At 41.9% G+C, this 8,937-nt stretch overlaps 1 protein-coding gene across 4 annotated transcripts in view; it reads right to left on the bottom strand.

Moving 5' to 3' along the window:
• The window catches only part of dnajb6b (DnaJ heat shock protein family (Hsp40) member B6b), a 40,062-nt gene extending 32,417 nt beyond the window's left edge, over window positions 1–7,645 (bottom strand). For 2 of the 4 annotated variants that reach the window (XM_062520733.1, XM_062520735.1), the window contains exon 1: window positions 7,086–7,501. The gene's annotated coding sequence lies outside the window, so the exon portion shown is untranslated. Of the gene's footprint in view, window positions 1–7,085; window positions 7,502–7,532 lie in introns of those variants that run through there. The other 2 variants (XM_062520734.1, XM_062520736.1) reach the window with 2 other exon arrangements.
• Between the last annotated feature and the right edge of the window lie 1,292 nt (window positions 7,646–8,937).

Below are 8,937 nucleotides of genomic sequence, written 5' to 3'. Positions count from 1 at the left end.
AAGGTCTGCAGGAGTTTCCTCAGAACTCTCAAGCCTCACCTATAAAGACCGGAGGTGGTGTTGCTTTGCTTTGCAATGAAACTGAACAGCCTTTATCTTTATAAGTGTCATCTGATAGCTTCTTTGGGGCTCAGCGATGTGTCCATACAAGTCGTGCTGGCAGTTGTTTAGCTGCGCTCAGAGATGCGAAAAGGCCCTACAGGCTACAGCACAGAGCGGTGCAGGACAGGACAGTAAATCTTCCCTCTGCGCCGGGGAGGGAGAGCCACACACACGCCACCTGAGCTTAGTGCTAACGCTACTGTCTTTCATTTCCTGGCCGTGACAACAACACAATCCCCCACGGAACATGGCAGGACCAGGACGTGTGGCGGGGTCGGCAGGATCGCGGACGGGACGCGTGTCCTGAGGGAATGGAGAGAAAGGGAGGACAGAGAGAAAGAGGGATGAAGAAAGAGTGTGATGAATGATAAAGAAAAAGGGGGGGGGGAGAGAGTGGATGGGGAGGGAGCTCTCTGATAAAGACCTTGACAAGTAGAGTGAAAGAATGCGCAGAAGTTGGCAAAGAGTGAGTGAGAGAGAGGGAGGGATGGAGGGAGGGAGAGAGAGTGAGAGAGAGAAAGAGAGAGCGAGAGAGAGAGAGAGAGATTGATTTCCTGCTCTGGCCTTGTGACTTGGGTCTGTAATGGAGCAATAATTCCAAATCGAGCCTTAAAAGGAACAGATGAAGAGTCCTGTCATATAGCCATAATCATCATCAGATGACTCACAAATCCTCAGCTTATTCCTCAGTCGATCTACTGATGCCTAAGAGACAGATCATCTGACGATCAACCACAAAGTGTTGCTCACTTATCGATGAAAAGATTACAAGTACTGTTATTCATCATCAAGAGGAAATACTTTATCCCCCAGGCAAATCTTTTGCGACACAAACTCTCTTTTGAGAGTTCTCTCTCTGTGATGACAAATAAATATACCGGATAAGAGCAGATATCCAGTAATGTTATCGTTAATCTACATTATATGTAACAAGCAGAAACGGAAGGAATAATTGTTCTTTCATATTCTTTCATATCAGTCTCCCACCAGGCTCAATAACTGTACCCATTAGCAAAGCTAGTGGCCCACATAACCAACTGGGTAAGGCTTTTACATAATGCACCAGAAATCTTTATCCTATGTTCAATACGAGAATGGCAACTATTCTGCCATTCATACATACGGCAATTCAGTCATTATCACCCATCACTTCCTGTTTAGTACAACTTTGTTACACAACATTTCATGTCGCTTGTTGTTATTTTGACTGTTATTGTTACATCACAGCTAGCCTCTTCCTGTCTGAACGAGGCTTCTGGCCAGCAATAACTCCAGCCGACAGTCCCTAAACATCAAAACCGATACACTCTTCTGTGCTGTAACCAATGACACCGCCAAACAAACAAAAAAAGGGGTAAAAATAACACCATGCTGAGTGACTAGTTCCAATCAGAGGCTGGTCGTATCATGTTTGTTTGCTATTTATATTGGCACTGGCCTTTAAGAGAGATGTTTGGATGGCCCTCATACCACCCCTTGGCAGGCATCATGAGATGCCATGGTATCTCGCCACCCTACAAACGCCAGCACTGGTTACCCTGAGGGAGGACAAGGACTGGAGGAAACCATGTCTTCTCATGAGATTTCCCTGTGGTATCTGGGGCTGGGTGTCATCATCTGTCACAGACGCAGTGGTTCATCTCGCATTCTAAACATACCTGACCCTCACTGTTCTCACCTATACCGCTCAATCGCATTAGAATTCTTATCTCAGCCTCTCTCTCTCTCTCTCTCTCTCTCTCTCTCTCTCTATCTCTCTCTCTCTCTCTCTCTCTCTCCCTCATTGGCTCAGCATCTCTTTTGTCACTCATCATTTTTTTCTTTTGATTGTCGTCCTCTGCCTTTATCTCTCTCTCTCTCTCTCTCTCTCCATCAGTCTCAGGCGTTGCCCCCTCCCGCTTTCTCTTTCTCGTTCCCAAACTGTGACAGCTCTCGCCGCCTGAGCAATCAGCAGATGTGAGAGCAGAGTGGTGAGGCGCCCGTTTGCTCCTTTTGCACAGCTGTCCTAACTGCTCACTGTCAGCTCGCGATATACGAGGGGAAAGAGTGACGAATACGAAGTATGGAGCGGCCAGTGGGAGAGAGAGAGAGAGAGAAAAGGGGGAGGGGGGAGGGTGGGGGACGCTAGAGGAGAGATGAAAAAGCATAGGAACGACCACAGTTTCTCCTTGACTCTAATCACGGTTACTCATGGCACGTTCTATTGAAGTGGAGGTGTTTACAACAGACGAGGAGAGTCCTAAATCAACCTAAATGTGGTCTTCCTCATCACTGGTAATCCCTTTTCCACCAACGCAGGTCTGCTGCTGGCTTGGAGTCAGTGGTTGTGCCAGTTTGGTGTTGGTTCTGTATGCCCACTTAAAAAAAAAAAAACACACAAAACTTGCAAGCAGCTAACACCAATGATGGACTACATAGCATTTCTTGCTTCCTGTTATCTTGTTGTAATTTTGTTTATCAGCTGCTTTACACTGTTGTCATAATCAGTCACAAACATCTCATGCTGTACTGTAGGTTGTCAAAAACTGTTTTTGTCTGCACTGCTCCATACAATTGATTCTGTATGTCTGTAGAGAACCACAAAACAAGGAGACATTTTGTTTCTTCCACAGACGACTGTTGTTTTGGTTTTCCTTCCATCTCCACAGCTGATCAGTGTTTTTAAAAAAAATGATGGCAGATTTTTCTTTTAGACACAATATCATGATAATCGAGCTTCCCAGCACCTGACGTAATTGGTTCTTATTCCTAGACCAGTGCAAAGTTGGTGCTGAGCTGGAACCTGTTTTCCTGACCCAGAGCCGGCTATATTTGTGTGGAAAACTAAAGAACTGGTTCAAAATTTTGGCACTGACCCCAAACCATCACTAGAATTGCTTTGTTGGTAAAGGGGTATGAGTGACATGAGCTTCTCAGGTCAGAACTAGGCTAGGATGAACGAGAGGCCAGGCCACAGTCTATGGTTTGTCCCCTCTAGAAGGTTCCAGTTCTTGTAAAGCTGTCAAACAAAAAAAGAACTCACACTTCGCAGTATAACTTGAGGTCGATGTGGTTGCTGAACTCAACAAATAGAAATGATGTGAAAATGAAATTGAAAACATATTCACAAAAAGACCTACAGTATGGCCTGTGGCTACGATTTTTAAATCCCAAGGGAAGTCAGAAAGACACAATGTTCAACTGCATGTTTGAAGTGATAAACATATTTCAATTGTTCTTAACAATTTAATTGCCCTCAACATGCATTATGCATATCATATACAATGACTAGGCCTATATGTCAATTTTGCTCTAAAATAGGCCTATGAAACAGTCCAAAATTGGTCCACACACTCTTTCCTTTTCTGTCCTAATTGTGAGAGAAATGTCTTTAAAAGCGTTGCAGCGTTAAAATGTTGTACCTTTGACCTGTTTTTTTCATCACACCCTATTTCAAATAAAATGCTCAAAATAGCCTACAAATAAAACTGTAATTACTATATTATTATCATTTTTCTTTTTTGCTGTGGGTGATGTAGGTGGTTTTCTTTTGTGGGTAGCATTCAATCGGTTCTCGAGATCAGCTGTTTGGTAACATTATAGCCTGTCTCCATTCCCAGTTTATAATTCAAAATATAATAAACCGTCAAAAGAATAAATGCCATATAACTGGAGATGTATGTGTCAGTTCTGTGTGGGTGGGTGGAGGAAGGGGAGGGGGTGGTGGGACACAAATGCTATTCCAAATCTCGATCTGTTCACTGAGCAAATGAACAAGTGAGGACGGAGCACATCTGAAGGTCAATAAATCATACAGATCTATGGAGCAAAGGTCAAACACCATCATAAACTGAGAGTATGGACATCCCTGAATCCCACCACCATTTAAAAGCCTGCGTTTCCCCCCCGAGTGTAATAAGGATTAGCTGGGGACTTGGCTTTGTGGAGTCCCTTACTCCATAACAGACAAACATTGCTATCCAGGTCAGTGCTCAGTGGACCTACTAACACACGCACAGTTTTGGCAAAGCATACTGGAGGCCAAACAGTGAAGCGCTATGTGATTGAAAGCTCTGTAACAATTCAAGAGAGCCTGGTCAGTTTTCTTCAATGACAGTCAAGTCCCTGAATGCACATTTCATGAGACTTCCCATTGCAAATGTGCCTGTGGGAGTTAGTGGGCATTTCACTTAATTAGACAGCTTTATACAGCTCATCTGAAAAAAATCCACTGCCAATGGCCAAGAGGCAAGAAACACAAAGATGTCCAGAAAAAAAGTCATGAGACAAGGATGACTGAGACTCTGGGGGTGCTGACCGACCAACTCAAAAAGCAGATAATGTTATTACAGGTTTCTTTAAAAGACTGATACAAGTGTCACGCTCACGCCACTGGTTAATTACCCAGAATACATCACACCAACAACAACACAGAAAGCAATGCACCAACATTATATCAGGGAGATTACATTACAATCAATGTAACCTTCTGAAGGCTATTATTACAAAGATCAGGAAATATGAGTAACGTAATCCTTTGCTATTGTGCACTTTATGGTTGCATACATGCACAGCTTGTATTGGATGCAAATAACAGTGTCGAAAATGTACAACCGAGCTATACATGCAGCTGCTATAGCCTATACCGCATAAGCCGTATTCAAGGTCAACTTGACTTCTGGAGAAGAGCATGTCATCCTGCTGGTTGCTAGGCAACTAATTGAGTAAAGCAAGTGATAAGGGTGAAAAAGTATAAAGCTTACGCCAATTTGTCTAGGCTTCTACGCATGTATCTAATAGCCTAAATATATGCCACCCATGATCCACTTATATTAAGTAACAAGATTTACCAAACACTGCCATCCTTATTCAATTGAACAGCAGAGCAGAGGTAAATCCCCGTTTAATGCCCTGAAGAAGACCCAATATGGCCGTACTTTGTTGGCCTGTTTGTTTAGAGTATGCTTTCCCCTTTCAAAACTGTATGCCCTTGTTGCTTTTCTTCCTTTGACCATTTCCATTCAGTTTGAGAGGGAACACTTAACAGTATTTGGGTCAATCAGAACACAAACATTAACGGTCAGAATTTTTAATGTGGCCCGACAGTGAGCCTACACACAAACAGGCCTAAAGGGATCCAACGACTACAAAATTACTTTGATTTGGTAATTCATTGTGGGGCCCATTAACACTTTCTATGGATAACACTCCAAGGACAGACAGTGTTCACTGCGGGACTACAGGCTATTTCTAGTCTTTGTAGTCTGAAATCAATTATCCACAGTTATAAATCTCAACAGCTTACGTCCCACACAAGAAAATCCTCATGTATCCACCTCCACTTTCATTAAAACTGGATCATTTTAGGGCGACATTTTTAAAAAAAAAAGTCTATGGGACTTGAGGTTTTTTTACACCTACAGTGGCACAAAGGAAGCTTCTACTCTTGCCCAAAGAGAGTTGACCTTTGACAGGCACAACCACTATGGCAGTCATCAGCACCTCCAGCACCTGTCCGACCTCTTTTTGTCACGTACATCCTGATGGTGGCCAATGTCACACACTGCAGGTGGCTTGCAAACAAGTACTGTGAAGTCTGACCACTGCTGAAACAGGTCCAATCAGCCTTAATATTTACTGTTTCTGCCGGAAAAATGCCTAATGTACAACTTCCCCATCAACATGTAGGCTATTTTTGGAGTTACATTGTTCCCACACAGACATTACGTACAAAAGACTGTACGTGAGAATGCATTGAAAACAATACATCCAAATCTGGATGTTCCGTACAATAAAAGGTTCTGTCGTCTGTTCTGTGTTCAACTACAAGTCCCTAAAGGTGATGACACATGGAGCAACTTTTTGAGCAATGTTGCTGGGCAAGCACTTAACCAGTTCCATTAATTTTGATGATGTGATTATGATGATCTGACGATTTGCCTAATGATGATCCAAGTTCTCCAGACACACGCCAGAAACACAATAATGAGGAATATTACCCAACATTGCTCAAAAAGTTTCCCCGTGTATCACCAACTTAAGTGTGCATTCCCCCTGTTACAGCCTGATGCTGTAATGCCAACGTGAGCAAGACTTCAGAGAGCCTATCCTCTTTAACATGTGCAACAAAATAATTAAATTGGAGACACGAAAAAGTGTTTCCCATTGTCATTATCTGAGGAAAAATCGGATGTTCGGAAGTTGATGTCAATGTGTCAGTGTTGAGTGGAGAACATTCGAGAAACTGACAGGTACTGAGGGCGGGCCAAAATGTTGACAGGTAGTCTAGGTTAGATTAACAGGGTTAATCACTTTTTCCCCTGTAATAAACTTTAACGTTCAAGACACTCAACACAGATATTATTTACCAAAATCAGATTACAGAGCCTTAAATAAACGGCTCCATCACTGATTAGAGTTGTTGTGTTATAAAACTGTTAAGATAGACAAAGTATAGGCTGACATTAGAAATCGAAAGGCAAGAAGGTTACCTGCAGGAGTTTCTAGAAAGATGCGCGCCACGACTGTTTTGGCTGGTTTTCTATGTCGGTCAACCAAATGGTTTTTAACAACCGGTGATAATTTACTAAAACAGAAGACGTAAATTGAACTATTCAAAGTCCTCCTCTTGTAAACATAGCTTACTGCGTATAAGGTCTCATCACCTTGAAAAGCACCACACGGAGGAAGCAACGTAACAGCATAGAAAATGCATATCTTCAGCTATTGCTAACATGACAACTGTGTGCTTTGTTCTCTCCTGTTTTTATGACTTCAGTGTGATGGGGAAGGGAAAATGCAACATAGAAACATTAGTAGAATCGTGGAATGAATGCAGAACGTAACACTTTATATCAAATCCCCAAGCATCTGAATTGGTGATAAAAGAAGAACGCTACCAAGGGTAGCAGATATGTATTTCATAATAATGTAAACCCACTTACACACTGGTGTTTAGTAGTTGAAGACTTGTTGAGATCAGTTCACAATTAGATGTCAATTACCTTACAACAACGCAGGACTCCAGAAAGGGTCTTTGTTCAGTCCTCTTCGAATCTTCTATGAATTCCAGTGATGGCAAGTAAAGCTTCTCAGTCTGTTTTTCACCAATAACCCCTTACTGAATACTGAAAAGGTTGCTAAATAATGTCTTTCTGTCCGAAGATCATAAACTCTTGCCGTCCGCGGTGTAGAATAATCATGCAACCCACTGTTTCATCCGTGGTTAACTGTCAACGCAGACTGTCCTTTTGGCTACCTAATCTTGAATCCTATCGCATCCATGCGCATCGATGTACATTCTGTTGCGCAAACTCAGAGCTTGTCCCGAATGGTATGTAGCCTATGTAGCTAGTAACTCAACGTCACTTCCCCCCTCACAATGAGTTTTGAAGCTAATTTTGACACAAGTATCAGCCATGTATTGTAAGTATGAAAACATTGTAACCTACCTTTAGTTAACCTCGGACGTACACAATATACTGTGCATAGCCTACTGAGTAGAATAGCACAATCACTGCAAACACACACACGGATAGATGCCCTCTGGAGTGTTGGGTTTTTTCGCCATCTAGAGTAAGACAGAAAAATGACGACTGTGTAAAATAGTAGGCTTATACAGTAGGCTACTATTTGGCACTGTTGTAATTTTTCTGACCAATACCATCTACAATAGATCATTTAGCAGTGAACCGTAACACAAAATTGATCTAGCCTGTTTTAAGACTCCACAACAGGTTGGTTTTTACTAGAATCAATTGACATGCATACTTGCTGCTATACTAGGCCTACTATAACACTAAAGCAGAAATTGCAGTTATGGTACATATAGGCCTCAGTAGCCTACACAAATATTGCATGTCTGCAGTAAAGTGCTGAAGCCTACTAAGTTACTACTAAGACTACTAAGTTGTGTAACGCTGTTTGTTCATGTCCAAAATATGAATGGCAAATCATTCTTTGATATTCAGAAAACTACAGCTTTGACATTTGAAGTGCATTTATTAGGGACTGGCCAATAGGTTGCATAGGCCTCATACCTAATAGCTCCATTGTGAGGCTTTTGAGGAGGAGTGATGCTGTTCGAGGTGACCCGCTTTGAAACACAATCATTGAAAAATGATATAGGCTACTACTCCATATACACACTACAGTTTTGAACTGAAGTCATGTGTGACTGTCATGTGTCATGTGCAGATCTTGACACAAGTATGTGTCGAGGACACGGAACAATAAATCTGCCCAAACGAAGAGAGCCAGCATAATGCAGGTGTTCTTACATTAGCATCCCCGACTTGCACATGTCAGTGAATGGAAATGTACTTTGCCTCAAGAATGCACACACCTTTCCATGCATGTCAAAACCTGACACACCCCAACAGTGATGCAACACATAGCTTATGGGGTTATGCAAATGGTATGAAAAGAAGCCTCACATAAAGACAACTCATATAAACCGCAGAGACCAGAACTCTGTTGAAGTGTTCTATGAAGATAATTATGTATTAGAGCAAGACAGACATGATATTTGTTTTCTCTTAGTTCAAATTATGCAACGCTTTACATAACCATAACTTGCATAACAAAAGCATCTGCTAAATATCATAACCAGTAACAATGAGAATAACAATAACCACAGCTTTGTTCATATTAAGTCTACACAGAAACCTGAAGGGCGACTCTCTTACCACCAAACCTGTTATATTATTTTCTTCTCCAAGATTCCTCTTTGTTTCTCTGATTTGTTATAATATAAATGACACTAGCCTCAGGTTTCCGCCTAGGGAGTCGAGACCCCATAAGTAAACCTCTTTGTGGTAAAATAAGAGGTGGGTCAACTATGAATTCTGTAATGAC

Source organism: Sardina pilchardus, chromosome 19, assembly GCF_963854185.1.
Source record: "Sardina pilchardus chromosome 19, fSarPil1.1, whole genome shotgun sequence".
Lineage (NCBI taxonomy): Eukaryota > Metazoa > Chordata > Actinopteri > Clupeiformes > Clupeidae > Sardina > Sardina pilchardus.
This window is presented reverse-complemented; position numbering and strand designations above follow the sequence as displayed.